Source organism: Mytilus galloprovincialis, chromosome 6, assembly GCF_965363235.1.
Source record: "Mytilus galloprovincialis chromosome 6, xbMytGall1.hap1.1, whole genome shotgun sequence".
Classification (NCBI taxonomy): Eukaryota; Metazoa; Mollusca; class Bivalvia; order Mytilida; family Mytilidae; genus Mytilus; species Mytilus galloprovincialis.
In genome coordinates this window covers 45,192,771-45,208,505 of record NC_134843.1, presented here as the reverse complement: position 1 = coordinate 45,208,505, position 15,735 = coordinate 45,192,771, and the positions used below count along the sequence as shown (strand labels likewise).

Sequence of the window (15,735 nt, the reverse complement as noted above, 5' to 3'; positions counted from 1 at the left end):
ATTGCACAATACTGTGCAATTGAAGATTTCTTCTTGAAACTTTCGAAAACAAGCAGTGTAAGGGAGGTAATCAAACCTATACATATAAATAGTAAAATCACAAAAATACTGAACTCAGAGGAAAATCAATTCGGAAAGACCATAATCACATGGCAAAATCAAAAAACAAAACGCATCAAAAACGAATGGACAAGAACTGTCATATTCCTGACTTGGTACAGGCATTTTCAAATGTAGAAAATGGTGGATTGAACCTGGTTTGAAAGCTAGCTAAACCTCTTACTTCTATGACAGTCGCATCAAATTCCATTATATGGTTACAACTCTTCATGCATATTAAAAAAAAAGGAATCTGTAATGGCATTCTTCTTACAATCTTTATTTTAAAGATATTAAATGACTATACTTGAAGACAAAAAGCAAGCATTTTAAAGAGCATTATAACTATGTGTTGGATTTTTGTAAAGCCTGCAACTTTTATTGCAGAAAGCTTGACTTAGGATAGTGATCCAGCAGGGCATTAGTTAAATTCTTAAAATATTTCAGAAATATTACACATGTACACTGTATATTAAATATTTTTTAATTTTATTTAAATACTTTTTGCAAAAATATAAAACAATTTTTATCTTCTTAAACCAATTTACCATGTAAAACCCTGACAGGAAATCCTTTAAAAAAAACTTATCTGATACTATATCCTGATGATCAATTTTGGATATAAGCTAACTGTATCTTAAACTTGATGAAAGACAATTGCAAATAAAATTTTCAAAAGAAATTATCAGACAGTCAAAATGTTATTGATTATTGTCTTAAAATAGTGTCTAAGTACCCTTTTCTATTTATCTACTAGTCTACCAGTATTGAAAAAGAATTGACCTGGTATGGACTTTGCTCATGGTTGAAGACCATGCAGTGACCTGTAGTTGTTAATTTCTGTGTCATTTGGTCTGTTGTGGAGAGTTGTCTCATTGGCAATCATACCACATCTTCTTTTTTACATACTGAAAGGGGAAACCAAGAATTTGTTTTGCATGTCCCAAACAAGAAACTTGATGTTTTACCTGGTAACCACAATGACACATTTACAACCTAAATTTTTCTGAACTTCATAAAATATATAAAATGAAATTTGGAATGCTTTAATTTTATTCCTTATAATCTTTATTGCCCTTCGAAATTGCAGACCTGTACTTCATAAAGTTGCTGTTGTCTACCTGATTGTTTACCATAAAAGAACCCCATTGGAAATAAGCAGTATGGCTTTCATGGGCAATCCTGATCAGGTATCAGCAATTGTTTTAAGACATTTTTATTTCAGTATGTTTACTTGTCTGCTTTTGTTTTATACTACTTTTGTAATGTTTTGTGTTGATATTTGATAAAATAAATATATCTATATACAAACTAGAAGTAGAGGGTACACTTTTGAGGAACTACAGGTACAAATATACACAAAGGATAATTCAGTTTAAATTTCACTATACCACTCTTCCGGTTGTTTTCTGATAAAATGTAGGAAATTGTGGTAAATGTAGATTTACTTTGAATCTCTATTGGTATATTCCAATTTCCAATTGCTTTTATATGACAGTTACATGCATGTCATAAAGACATGATTTTGACTCTGGTAGAAATTTGTTGCTTTAATTTGACAATCATAGCAATATAATATTACACATCATTATTTGTATATTTGAACAAACCCTTAAAATTTAGTCTATAACAATGTATAAGTTATAAAAACAAAAAAAATTCTATAAATTTTCTTCTACAGTATCCTAACTCTATTTCGGATTGGATTCAATACCTGAAGCAATAGGTATATGTCTGACACCCTGGAATCCTTCAAAAGTGGGATATCCACTCTTAACATTTAAAAGACCCACCAACTTATCAAACTATCAAAGCTACTGTACATAATGTATATACATGTATGTTAGACCAATAAAAAAATATGTGTGTTCTTTATCTTATTTCCCTGCATGTACCTACCCTATATTTAAAACATAGAAATAGCCTACCTAAGTAGAATTTCTCTCCCAGACTCAATGTAAAAAAAATTTGTGAAGTAAAAAAAATCCTTTCCTACCGGCAATAACCGGGTACCGGGAATGACCGACTAACACTTGTAATGACCAAATAACACTTGAAATTTTAATATTAGATATAGGAAGATGTGGTATGAGTGCCAATGAGACAACTATACATCCAAATAACATGAATAACAATTTATAAAAGTAAACCATTATAGGTCAATGTACGGCCTTCAACATGGAGCCTTGGCTCACACCAAACAACAAGCTATAAAGGGCCCAAAAATTACTAGACTTGTAAAACCATTCAAAAGGGAAAACCAACAGTCTAATCTATAAAAAAAACCACTTCTAAATTACATAAACAAATGACAACTACTGTACATCAGATTCCTGACTTAGGACAGGTGCAAACATTTGCAATGGGATTAAACGTTTTAATAGTACCAAACCTTCTCCCTTTTTCTGAAACAATAGTACAAACATGTATACATATTAGAGACTTTTTAACATGCATATTTCGAAAAATACAGTGTTATTCGGAAAATAATGGTGTTACTCAGTCATTCGAGTTAACCTTTCCTACCTACCATATATTTTTTCAAAGATGTAATAGGAAACACACAAATCATTTTATTCGACCTTATTGTAAACTATTTTCCTTATTTTTAATATCATGATTATATCAATTTTAATTAGGTCCATATGTACATAGCACACAAGTTACGGGACGTTTTACACTCTTACATAACATGCATAAGTCTAAGGAGTCTATGTAACCACTAAATTGTTCCAGCGTGACATTTGTTCTGTCAGAACAAATATCATAGGAAATATGTTCCATCGGAACTTATATCACAGAAAATTTGTTCCAGCACTATAAAATTTGTTCCGGAACTAATTTTTTAACCAAATATGAAATAAGTTCCGGAACAAAAATCACAGCTCCATCATGTCCATGAGTTTTGTTCTAATATTAAAATTTGGGGGAAAAAAGTGAAATAAGTTCCTGTGATATTAGTTTTGAACGAAAGTATTTTACAGGAATCAATGAAAATGTTCTTGTTGAATCTATTTCACAGAAAATAAGTACCTTAAACATATTGCGCAGCAAAATATTTTCTTGTTACACTTAATAGTTGTACTATGCTTGCATGGGGTACATATGCAATTGAAGGCATGACTGTAGGATGAAGATAAGAAATAAAAGCGATTATAATGTATCATAATTTGTATCTACAATGTATGTTTTATCATTTATGTGGTATTCAACCTCCTTATTTTCTGTTGATCTGTCATGGGTGTTCATACATGTACTTAGCTACATGTATGGTCATTGCACAGTTTTAAAAGAGTGTCTTTTGTTTCTTTATGTCTTTTAATATAATTTTAATAAAACAGTTACATTGTCCTTTTCAAATTACTTAATTAGTACAAATGTTCATCTTTAATTAAAATACTTTTTTTCAGAATGACTTTTATTATTATTTCTTATTCTACTCTTTCCTGGTTCATAAGTGTCATTTTTAGTATTATTAATTGAGAATGTTATTTAACTTTTGATTTACTCCACATGTACAGGATCCAAATTGAATGTTTACACTTATTATTTATTACATTATCAATATAATACATGTTTTTTTATAACCCAAATGCAAACCCACAACTTATTTCACCAAGTAAGGAACAAATCTCACAAACATGGAACTTATTTCACTAGGTAAGGAACAAATTTCACCAACCCAGAACTTATTTAACCAGGTAAAGTGTGGAACTGATTTCATAGAGATGGAACAAATTATATAGAAATAGTCTGTGAAAAAAGTTCTCCCAGAACATATTTCCTGTGATATTAGTTCCACTAGAACTTTTTTCACAGGAACAAATTTTGGCTCACATCTACTCCCATATTCACATGAAAAGAATAAGACTCTTTTTTGTTTTACAAAAGAATAAACTGTTTTGCTGAGCGCAACTAGATGTGCCCACAGAGGTCCAACCCTGAACAGTGGGGGCAAAAATGGACACAATAGATACACGTCTGAATTTGGATTGTAATTAAATACATGAAATATTTGACATATTGTAGGTTTCTGAAAAAATGTAATCAAAGAACTTGAAATTGGTCATATGAATTTAATTTAAATTTAACTAAAGATTTTGTTGTTGTGCAATACACTGTATATGTGCTGTTGAAAAATACTTAGTAAATCTGTTGTCAGACTTTAAACAAATAATGTTCAATTAATTCTCAATGTCATATTAGAAATTTATGAAAATAAAAAGGGAGCTAACATCATTAGATACATGTATAAACCAGATGCTTCGCAGGGCGCAGCTTTATACGACCACAGAGGTTGAACCCTGAACGGTTGGGGCAAGTATGGACACAACATTCAAGCTGGATTCAGCTTTAAATTTGGATTGTGATTACTGTGGATTCATTTATTTTCGTGGGTATCAATTTTCGTGGATAGAGAAAAAAAGACGTTTCGTGGTATACGTAAATTCGTGGATCGCTGATTACAACAAAAACAAGAGGCTCTCAAGAGCCTGAATCGCTCACCTTAATTCTTTTGGTTAAATCTCTCATCAATGATTATTTTGGCTTTTCAATTTATTTAAATGTTTTTTGGATCGTCCTATTTTCTTCAAAAGCCAAAAAAAATAATCATTTTCTCCTATGTTCTATTTTAGCCATAGTAGCTATGTTTCTTGACATACAAGGAAATAAAATATAAAATTTATACTAAATACTCTGAAACTCATTTAGCCTAAGTTTGGCTGAAATTGATACAGCAGTTTCAAAGGAGAAGATTTTTTAAAGTAAGTCAACATGATGAACAAATTGCGAAAAAAGTCCTTAAAGGGCAATAACTCCTTAAGGGGTCAATTGACAATTTTGGTCAAATTGACTTAATTGAAGATCTTACTTTGCTGAACATCATTGCTGTTTACAGTTTATTTCTATCTATAATTATATTCAAGATAATAAACAAAAACAGCAAAATTTCCTTAAAATTATCAATTCAGGGGCAGCAACCCAACAACAGGTTGTCTGATTCATCTGAAAATTTCAGGGCAGATACATTGTAGATCTTGACCTGATTAACAATGTAACCCCAGGTCAGATTTGCTCTAAATGCTTTGGTTTTTGAGTTATAAGCCAAAAACTGCATTTGACCCCTATGTTCTATTTTTAGCAATGGCGACCATGTTTGTTGATAGATCATAACTTCGGATACAATTTACAAACTAGATACCCTAAGGAACATTCAGTTAAAGTTTGGAAGTATTTGGCCCAGTAGTTTCAGAGGAGAAGAATTTTGTAAAAGATTTTTAAGATTTACGAAAAATGGTTAAAAATTGACTATAAAGGGCAATAACTCCTAAAGGGGTCAACTGACCATTTTTGTCATTTGACTTATTTGTAAATCTTACTTTGCTGAACATTATTGCTGTTTACAGTTTATCTCTATCTATAATAATATTCAAGATAATAACCAAAAACAGCAAAATTTCCTTAAAATTATCAATTCAGGGGCAGCAACCCAACAACAGGTTGTCTGATTCATCTGAAAATTTCAGGGCAGATAGATCTTGACCTGATAAACAATATAGCCCAGGTCAGATTTGCTCTAAATGCTTTGGTTTTTGAGTTATAAGCCAAAAACTGCATTTGACCCCTATGTTCTATTTTTAGCAATGGCGACCATGTTTGTTGATAGATCATAACTTCGGATACAATTTACAAACAAGATACCCTAAGGAACATTCAGTTAAAGTTTGAAAGTATTTTGCTCAGTAGTTTCAGAGGAGAAGATTTTTGTAAAAGATTACTAAGATTTACGAAAAATGGTTAAAAATTGACTATAAAGGGCAATAACTCCTGAAGGGGTCAACTGACCATTTCCGTCATGTTGACTTATTTGTAAATCTTACTTTGCTGAACATTATTGCTGTTTACAGTTTATCTCTATCTATAATAATATTCAAGATAATAACCAAAAACAGCAAAATTTCCTTAAAATTACCAATTCAGGGGCAGCAACCCAACAACGGGTTGTCTGATTCATCTGAAAATTTCAGGGCAGATAGATCTTGACCTGATAAACAATATTACCCCATGTCAGATTTGCTCTAAATGCTTTGGTTTTTGAGTTATAAGCCAAAAACTGCATTTGACCCCTATGTTCTATTTTTAGCAATGGCGACCATGTTTGTTGATAGATCAAAACTTCGGATACAATTTATAAATTAGATACCCTAAGGAACATTCAGTTAAAGTTTGAAAGTATTTGGCCCAGTTGTTTCAGAGGAGAAGATTCTTGAAATAGTTTACAACGACAGACGACGACAGACGACAGGTGAGCTAAAAATTAGATACGTAATTCGTGGATTTCTTTTTTATTTAGGAGATCATATAACATCCTTGGTTCCGTTCGCGCCCAATACACTTTCGCACCCTACACGTTAGCACGTTCGCACCCAAGGTCTGTTCGCACTCTACACGTTCGCGCCCAATTTTAATTCACATTGCAGTTGAATAATTGGAAATCATGATTGTTGTTTTAAATTGCTTTGGTGTAAATATTGAATGTATATATGCTGAAACAAAGTTATAGCAATACACTAACCAAAACATGATTAAGAGTTATTCAACACAAAATAAAACGTTGACAGAATCCCACTTTATTTATAAAAAGGATTATATTACAACTTGCAGTTATTTTCCATGAACAGTTTTAATCAATTTTAAAAAGTAAATTATCACTGATATTCGATATATTTATTATAGATTTAATCAAAATACTTGTATATTCTTTCAATAAAAATCACGTGTTATGTTACAATGTTTATCGCTAGTCAACACTATACTAGAACTGCATAACATAACCGGAAATAAACATCCATACACATTTCTCGGGATTATTCTTCGTTGAATTCTTAAATTCGTGGTTCGCTGTGACCCACGAAACCCACGAAAATTGGTATACCACGAATAAAAATGAATCCACAGTAAATAGTTGACACAGCATAGGTTTCTGACACATAATGAATGTGGTCTAATGAACTTAAATTTTTTTTTGCCTTTGAGCAATTCACTATGCTGTTGAATATTAATCCTCTCAAAAAAATGCTTGAAGAAATTTTCTTTTTATTTATGAAATCTGAAATGAAAAAAAGTTGATTCAACTACTATTCTGGACAAAGAAAGATAACTCCAATTGAAAATATGAAAATTTCTTGCTATTGCACAATATTGTGCAATTAGATATTTCTTGCTATTGCACAATACTGTGCAATTCAAAATATTTGCTATTGCACAATACTGTGCAATTGAAGATTTCTTGCTATTGCGCAATACTGTGCAATTGAAAATTTCTTGCTATTGCACAATACTGTGCAATTGAAGATTTCTTGCTATTGCTGAATACTGTCCAATTGAAAATTTCTTGCTATTGCACAATACTTAATATAATAATTTTGGATCCTGATTTGGACCAACTTGAAAACTAGGCCCATAATCAAAAATCTAAGCACATGTTTAGATTCAGCATATCAAAGAAGCCCAAGAATTCATTTTTTGTTAAAATCAAACTTAGTTTAATTTTGGACCCTTTGGACTTTAATGTAGACCAATTTGAAAACGGGACCAACAATTAAGAATCTACATACACAGTTAGATTTGGCATATCCAAAGAACCCCAATTATTCAATTTTTCATGAAATCAAACAAAGTTTAATTTTGGACCCCGATTTGGACCAACTTGAAAACTGGGCTAATAATCAAAAATCTAAGTACATTTTTAGATTCAGCATATCAAAGAACCCCAAGGAATCAATTTTTGTTAAAATCAAACTAAGTTTAATTTTGGACCCCTTGGACCTTAATGTAGACCAATTTTAAAACGGGACCAAAAATTAAGAATCTACATACACAGTTAGATTCGGCATATCAAGGAACCCCATTGGCCAATTATTCAATTTTTGATGAAATCAAACAAAGTTTAATTTTGGACCCTTTGGGCCCCTTATTCCTAAACTGTTGGGACCAAAACTTCCAAAATCAATCCCAACCTTCCTTTTATGGTCATAAACCTTGTGTTTAAATTTCATAGATTTCTATTTACTTATACTAAAGTTATGGTGTGAAAACCAAGAAAAATGCTTATTTGGGCCCCTTTTTGGCCCCTTACTCCTAAACTGTTCGGACCTCAACTCCCAAAATCAATCCCAACCTTCCTTTTGTAGTCATAAACCTTGTGTTTAAATTTCATTGATTTCTATTTACTTATACTAAAGTTATTGTGCGAAAACCAAGAATAATGCTTATTTGGGCCCTTTTTTGGCCCCTAATTCCTAAACTGTTGAAACCAAAACTCCCAAAATCAATCCCCACCTTCCTTTTGTGGTCATAAATCTTGTGTCCAAATTTCATAGATTTCTATTTACTTAAACTAAAGTTATAGTGCGAAAACCAAGAAAATGCTTATTTGGGCCCTTTTTGGCCCCTAATTCCTAAAATGTTCGGACCAAAACTTCCAAAATCAATCCCAACCTTCCTTTTGTGGTAATAAACCTTGTGTTAAAATTTCATAGATTTCTATTCACATTTACTAATGTTAGAGTGCGAAAACTAAAAGTATTCGGACGACGACGACAACAACGCCAACATCATACCAATATACGACCAAAAAATTTTCAATTTTTGCGGTCGTATAACAATTCACCAAAATTCCATAAGGATTGCTGGCAGCATTTTTAAGTTATAGTCCAAAAACTGGAAAATCCCCCTTTTTCAATAAATAAAACCCCATATTACTCAGAAATGTAAAATGTAAAACTTATAAAATTCTAAAGGTTGCTTAATTATGAAAAAAGCAATGAATTACATCAATAGATATTAAAGCATTTAGAGTTTTTGTTCAAAACTGGAACATCCCCCATTTTTTATGAATAAAACCATGTAACTTGAAAAAGTAAAATCTAAAACTTATAAATATTGAATGGGAGCTCATGTCAATAAATATTAACAATTCACCACAATTTCTTGCAAGTTGGTGAAAGCATTCTTGAGTTATTGTCAGAAAAACTGGAACATCCTCCTTTTTTTAAATGAACTAGAGTGCACACACTGAAATGTCTCGCCTTCTTTACTAATCATTGATATTATGTTGAAAGTCCCAAATGTAAAGCTTTGTTACAACTATCACATAAACTTAACATTAATCAAGAAAACTATGAAAATGAGGCCAAGGTCAGATGAATCATGCCAGGCAGACATGTACAGATAACAATTTAGCCATACAACAAATACAGTTGACCTATTGCTTATACATGTAGTTGGATAAGAAAAACAGACCAAAAACATAAAATCTTAACACTGAGGTTAAGGTCAAAAACTGACATATAGATCATAAAATATTTCCATAAACCAAATTGCAAATATAGTTGACCTATAGTTATTGCAAATAGTATTAGAAATCAAAGACCAAACTCAAAAACTTAACTTTGGCTTCTGAACCCTGAAAATGAGGTTAGATGACACCTGTTAGCTAGACATGTACACTTTACAATCATACACCAAATATAGTAGACCTATTGCATACAGTGTAATAAAATCAGACCAAAACACAAAAACTTAACTATATAACAACGTAACTGAACCATGAAAATGAAGTCAAGGTCAGATGACACCTGCCAGTTGGGCATGTACACCTTACAGTCCTTCCATACATGGAATATACTAGACCTATTGCAAATAGTATCTGAGATATTGACTTGACCACCAAAATTTAACCTTGTTCACTGATCCATGAAATGAAGTTAATGTCAAATGAAAACTGTCTGACAGGCATGAGGACCTTATAAGGTAGGCACATACCAAATATAGTTATACAATGTATATCCTTTAGATTACTTTTAATAAGAGAGAATTTGTCATAACAAAACATCTTAACTTTTTTTTTTAATAGTCACTGAACCATGAAAATAAGGTCAAGGACATGTATCTGACAGAGAATTTGTAACATAATTAAGGTAAGTACATGTATGAAGCATCCAGGTCTTCCACCTTCTAAAATATAAAGCTTTTATGAAGTGAGCTTACACTACACTGCCACTGGATCACTATCCATATGTCAAGCTTTCTAGTTTCTGTGACAAAAGTTTGCAGGCTCTACAATCATGACAATAAAACCCCATAACTTGGAAAAGTCAAATCTAAAATTCTTACAAAAAGAAAGGAAGCTTATGTCAATAGATATAAACAATTCACACAAGTTTTATGCATATTAGTTAAAACGTTTTTTGAGTTAACGTCCGACATGTTGTCGACGGACAGACGGACAGACATTGGTATACCATAATACGTCTCGTAAACGGGCGTATAAAAACAGGACAGCTAGTACTTTTACTAACTGGTAGTAGTACCTAGTAGTAGTCCAATTTATTAGACAGCTAGCTACGACTACGGTTACATATTTTCCAAATAAACGAGGGGCTCAAATAAAGTTTGTGCATGTTCACATTAATACTCATTATAATTGCATTATTTATGTTTTATGTCGTACCAAAATTTCTTACTATGGCCAAATAAAAAATAAAAATGTGGGGTTCCAGTAACCCTAACGTCCCTACTTTTTCGGCTTAAAAATAGCCTAAAGATTTTATTGTCATTTTTCATTAAGCACTGTTAAAGTCAGAATGTTGCTCCCATAGTCTCAATGTAAAAAAATAACATAAAATAAAAAAAAATCCCTATCTACCTACCCTAACTTTTTTCAGATGTAACTGGAACCACACATACTTTTTTATTTGGCGGCTATGGCCTATACAAATCCTTGGTCGTACTTAAACTTGCGTGTTCCTGGAAACTTTGTGAACATCCACTGTCACTTGCTCAACAAATCGAAGTTTTTAACGACCTTGACTGGCTAACAGCCCTTGCACGGTCGGTCACTTGCTCGAAAATTTTCAAACATATATATATGTACTGATTCCTGCAGAAGAGAATATCGAACAGTAAACCAGTTCAATTAAAAGTAAAAGTATAGTCGAAAGCGACGTGCTGATGAATACTTTCCGTGTGGAAAATAATACTACGACCTTAGATCAACTTAGGTGGCCGGTTAATTTACATTTTCTCCCGATTCAAATAAAGACCTTTCAGGATGAAATTTGAAAAAAAGGCAGGATAGGAGTAAAAAAAAAAGGCACTGACTACGGTTTGATCTATTCCTAGCAAGGAGGTGGTGTCAGAGGGGAACTGATCCCGAAATCCCGGGCTTAGTAAATCCAGAGGTCCCGAACTTTAAAGAAATTTAAATCCCTACATAAGGGTGGTGGTAAGTTTAACCTGCAAAACACCACGACATGACATCCTTATAGTCTTGAGTGATTTGAATGGCTAAAGTAGGACATCATGATAACTATAAGATAGAGAAAGAGTAATGGGCAAACATAGAGAAAGAGTAATGGGCAAACATGGACTTGTCACTATTAACGAAAACGGAGAACTACTTGTAGATTTTTATGGAGATAACGACCTTGTTATTGGAGGTACACTTATTCAACACAAAAACATCCATAAAATCACTTGGAAACCCCCAAATGGCCGTGACAAAAAACCAGATAGATCATTTGATGATAAACGGAAGATGGAAAAGGGGGGGGGGGGGCAAGGGGTTTACCTGTTATGCTGTTATGGGGCAATTTAATTCTTTGTTATCTGTTATTTTGAAAATATATTTGCTGTTAGCTGTTATTGTCTTATTCTTTGTTAGCTGTTATTGGGCTTTTAGTTTTTTTGTTATCTGTTATTGTGATAATGTATTTGCTGTTAACCGTTATTGAAAATTGGAATGTTAGCATTTTTTTTTTTGACAGTCAATATTCGGTATAAATTGAAGATCATTGGCCAATAAATAAATTTGGTGTTTTTACTGTCTTCTGATTGGTTAAAATTATTAGTTTTATTTTCAATGTTGTCAATTTTGATGGCGACACGCCCACTCTGACGTTGTGTATTCTTACGCCAACATGTGTGTACGTTGTTATTGTTAATATACATAATATAAAAAGTTCTTTGAGCCTTATTTTTGATAGAAATTTATTTATAATGAATGGCAATAATTTATATTGATTTTATTGAACCATAAAACTAATTTTTGACTCTTCACATTTTACATAATCCGCGAATTCAATGTGAAGAGTCAAAAATTAGTTTTATGGTTCAATAAATTCAAAATAGATAATAGCCATTCATTAATTGGGGTCTACCACAACTAATATGTTTGTCCCGTATTCAGAGAAGGATTCCATTAACATATACCCATCACAGAAGTGAGGTCCAGGACAATTCAAGTATATCTTATGATTATCCTTTGTAATAAATTCCATTTTTTTTTTTATGAATGTGTATTTAGAACTATCTTAATTTTTTATATGAGAATAATGTTCCTTGTTTTCCGTACGAACATATTAAATTAAAACAATTCTTAATATGACAAAAAGGAAAACATATGGCCAGGAATATCTTACAGGGATCTCAATTAAGGACTAGGTCCTAACAACCACTTAACCTTTTATATTAGATGGTACATAGACTCAGCTCTGTGATTCTTTTCAAAGCAGAACCAAATGCATTGTACAATGAAAGTTCCAACCATGTACTTGGGTCCGAAGCTGCACATAACTCATTACAAACAAAGATTTATTTCGTTTCAAGCCATTGTTTCCCTACTAAACTATGTATTCTACTTACTAGTACACTTGGTACAATCAAAAACCTCAGCTGATAAAAAATTGTTCAAATAAGGCCTTTGAAAATAGTGGAATAAATTGCTTTTAGAGTGTCAAAATTCGTTCGAAGTACTTGATAAATTGCATGCTTATAATTGGTGCTTTTGATTTTTCTACCCTATATACCGCTTTGCCTCATAGTTTTATTAAGAAAAATTCACACACCTCATTAAATGGTCATTTAGAAAAAGTCAGAATATTCACTCTTTTAGGTCACTTTTTTGATTAGCAACAAAGGGAGCTTCAGTCAATATATATAAACAATACACCAACGATTCATGAGAACTGCTGAAAACATTTTTGTGTTAATGTCTGAAAACTGGAAAATCACCCCTTTTTAATTAATAAAACCCGTTAACTCGGAAACGTAAAATCTAAAATTTATAAAAATTGAAAGTTACCTCATGTTAATAACAATTCACCAAAATTCCTTGCTTTGTGAAAGCATTTTTGAGATATTATCAGAAAACTGAAAAAAAAAACACCAATTTTATTGAATAAAAACCCATTACCCAGAAACTTAAAATCTAAAATTTATAAAAAAAAAAAACCAAAACCAAAAAGGGAGCTCACGTCAATAGATATAGACAATTTCCCAAAGTTTAATGCAAATGGTTAAAGTGTTTTTGAGTTAATGTCCGACATGTTGACAACAGACGGACAACAGTATACCATAATACGTTCCGTAAACGAGCGTATAAAAAATATTATAATATATTGAGTAGTAATTTAAACACATTCTAGACACATAAATTAATACTAAAAACATAGTCATAAAAAATGGAATGCATTACAAAGGATTATATCCGTAATAAGAAATACTGATTTGTCAAAGACCGAATTATTTTAATATTTCATTTACTGTTATCTGTTTTTGTCCATTTTAATTCCTTGTTATCTGTTATGAGCCAAATCAATTTGCTGTTTTGCTGTTATTGGGACCCCCTTGTCCCCCCTCATGGAAAAACTCACTTTGTGACGTGAGAGCTATGAGGAGAGCAGACTGTGGTAGTGACCATCCCTTGATCTGTGGTAAAATTAGGCTGAGGCTAAGAAAAGCAGTAAAGAATAGAACCAACAAGAGGGAAATATTCAAAAGAGTCAAACTAAAACAACCTGAAATTCTGAAGAAATTTAAGATCGAGCTCAGAAACAGATATCAAGTGTTAGAAAACCTACAAGACAATGAGCCAAGCACTGAAGAAAGCTTAGAACAGGGAGCGAGTAGGATTGAAACTGTGTTTAAAGAAACAACAAGAAACACTCTAGGACTCCGAAAACGTGAAAGGAAGAAATGGATAAGTGATGATAACTGGATAAGCATTCAGCAGAGAAAAGACATAAAGACAAAATTGAATAGCACAAAATCAGAACGAATTCAAACTACCTTATGGAAAGAATATTCAGTCAAAGACAAAGAAGTAAAACGTAAAGCAAAAACAGATAAGGCAATATACCAGAGACACTTGCTAAGGAAGCAGAGACAGAAGCTTCTAAAGGAGAACTAGGCACTGTATATAAAATCACGAAAGAACTTAGTGGTAAACACACAAGCTCCAGTGCACCATGTTAGTCCAAGGATGGTAAATTCATGACTAGCCTCAGAAAGTAAACAACTAGAAAGGTGGACTGAACACATTAAAGAAACATTGAACGCAGAACACCAGGGAGATGTTCCAGTTATAGATCAGTTCGGAATGGAACTAGACATAGATATTAGGGAAGTATTAAGAGATGAGATCAGGAAGACAATCCTCAGACTGACGAACGGGAAATCACCTGGCTTAGATGCAACAACAGCTGAAAGACTTAAAGCAGCCATAGAAACTAGCACAACCATGTTTCATGACCTGTTTAGACATAAATGGAGGCATGACACTATTCCCAATGATTAAACAAAGGGTCTCATAATAAAACTACTTAAATAAAAAAGGAGACCAAAGTGACTGCAACAACTGGCGTGGTATAACTTTGCTGTCAGTACCAAGTAAGATACTACTGAGAGTACTTTTGAACAGAATAAATGATGATGTCGACGAAATTCTGAGAAAAGAGCAGGCAGGGTTTAGATCAGGTAGAGGATGTATCGACCATATTTTTACCATCAGAAATATAATAGAGCAAAGTATAGAGTGGCAAAACAAACTATTCCTTAATTTCATCGACTTTCGTAGAGCCTTTGACAGCATTCAAAGAAGTGCTTATGGGACATACTTAGGGCATATGGTGTACCATTGAAGATAAGCACCTTAATACAAGCTTTCTACAACAACTATGAATGCTGTGTATTACATAACGGTCAACAGTCAGAATGGTTCCAAGTAACATCTGGAGCACGACAAGGGTGTGTAATATCTCCTATCTTATTCATTACAGCAATAGATTGGTGTTTGAGAACAACATTGGGAAATGAAATCACATGCATCAGATGGAACATGAATTTTGTTCTTGAAGATATAGAATTTGCTGATGATATCTGTCTACTTTCAAGCAACAGGAACAACTTGCAGAACAAAACCACCAGCCTGAATGAAACAGCACAAAGTGTAGGCCTGACTATAAATGAGAAAAAGACCAAACTCATGAACATCAACAGTAACACAATACAACCAGTGTACTTGGAAAATAGCATCATAGAAGAGGTTGAGGACTTTACATATCTTATGAGCATGCTAAGTAACACCAATGGAACAGCAAAAGATATAAGAGCCAGAATTAGCAAGGCCAGATATGCATTCTGCCAATTACAGCCCATATGGAAGAGAAGGTCAATAAGTCTGAAAACAAAGATCAAATTATACACCAGCAATGTGAAGTCGGTCCTTCTATATGGGACAGAATACTGGATATTTATCCAGTCAGACATGAAAAAGCTTTCCTCATTCCATAA

At 32.6% G+C, this 15,735-nt stretch overlaps 1 protein-coding gene across 2 annotated transcripts in view; it reads right to left on the bottom strand.

Annotated features, from left to right (window-relative positions):
- The window catches only part of LOC143079705 (anoctamin-10-like), a 65,376-nt gene extending 54,326 nt beyond the window's left edge, over positions 1-11,050 (bottom strand). Inside the window, exon 1 of one of the 2 annotated variants that reach the window (XM_076255214.1) lies at positions 10,896-11,050. The gene's annotated coding sequence lies outside the window, so the exon portion shown is untranslated. Of the gene's footprint in view, positions 1-10,814 lie in introns of both variants that reach the window. The other variant, XM_076255215.1, reaches the window with a different exon arrangement.
- Positions 11,051-15,735: the final 4,685 nt, after the last annotated feature.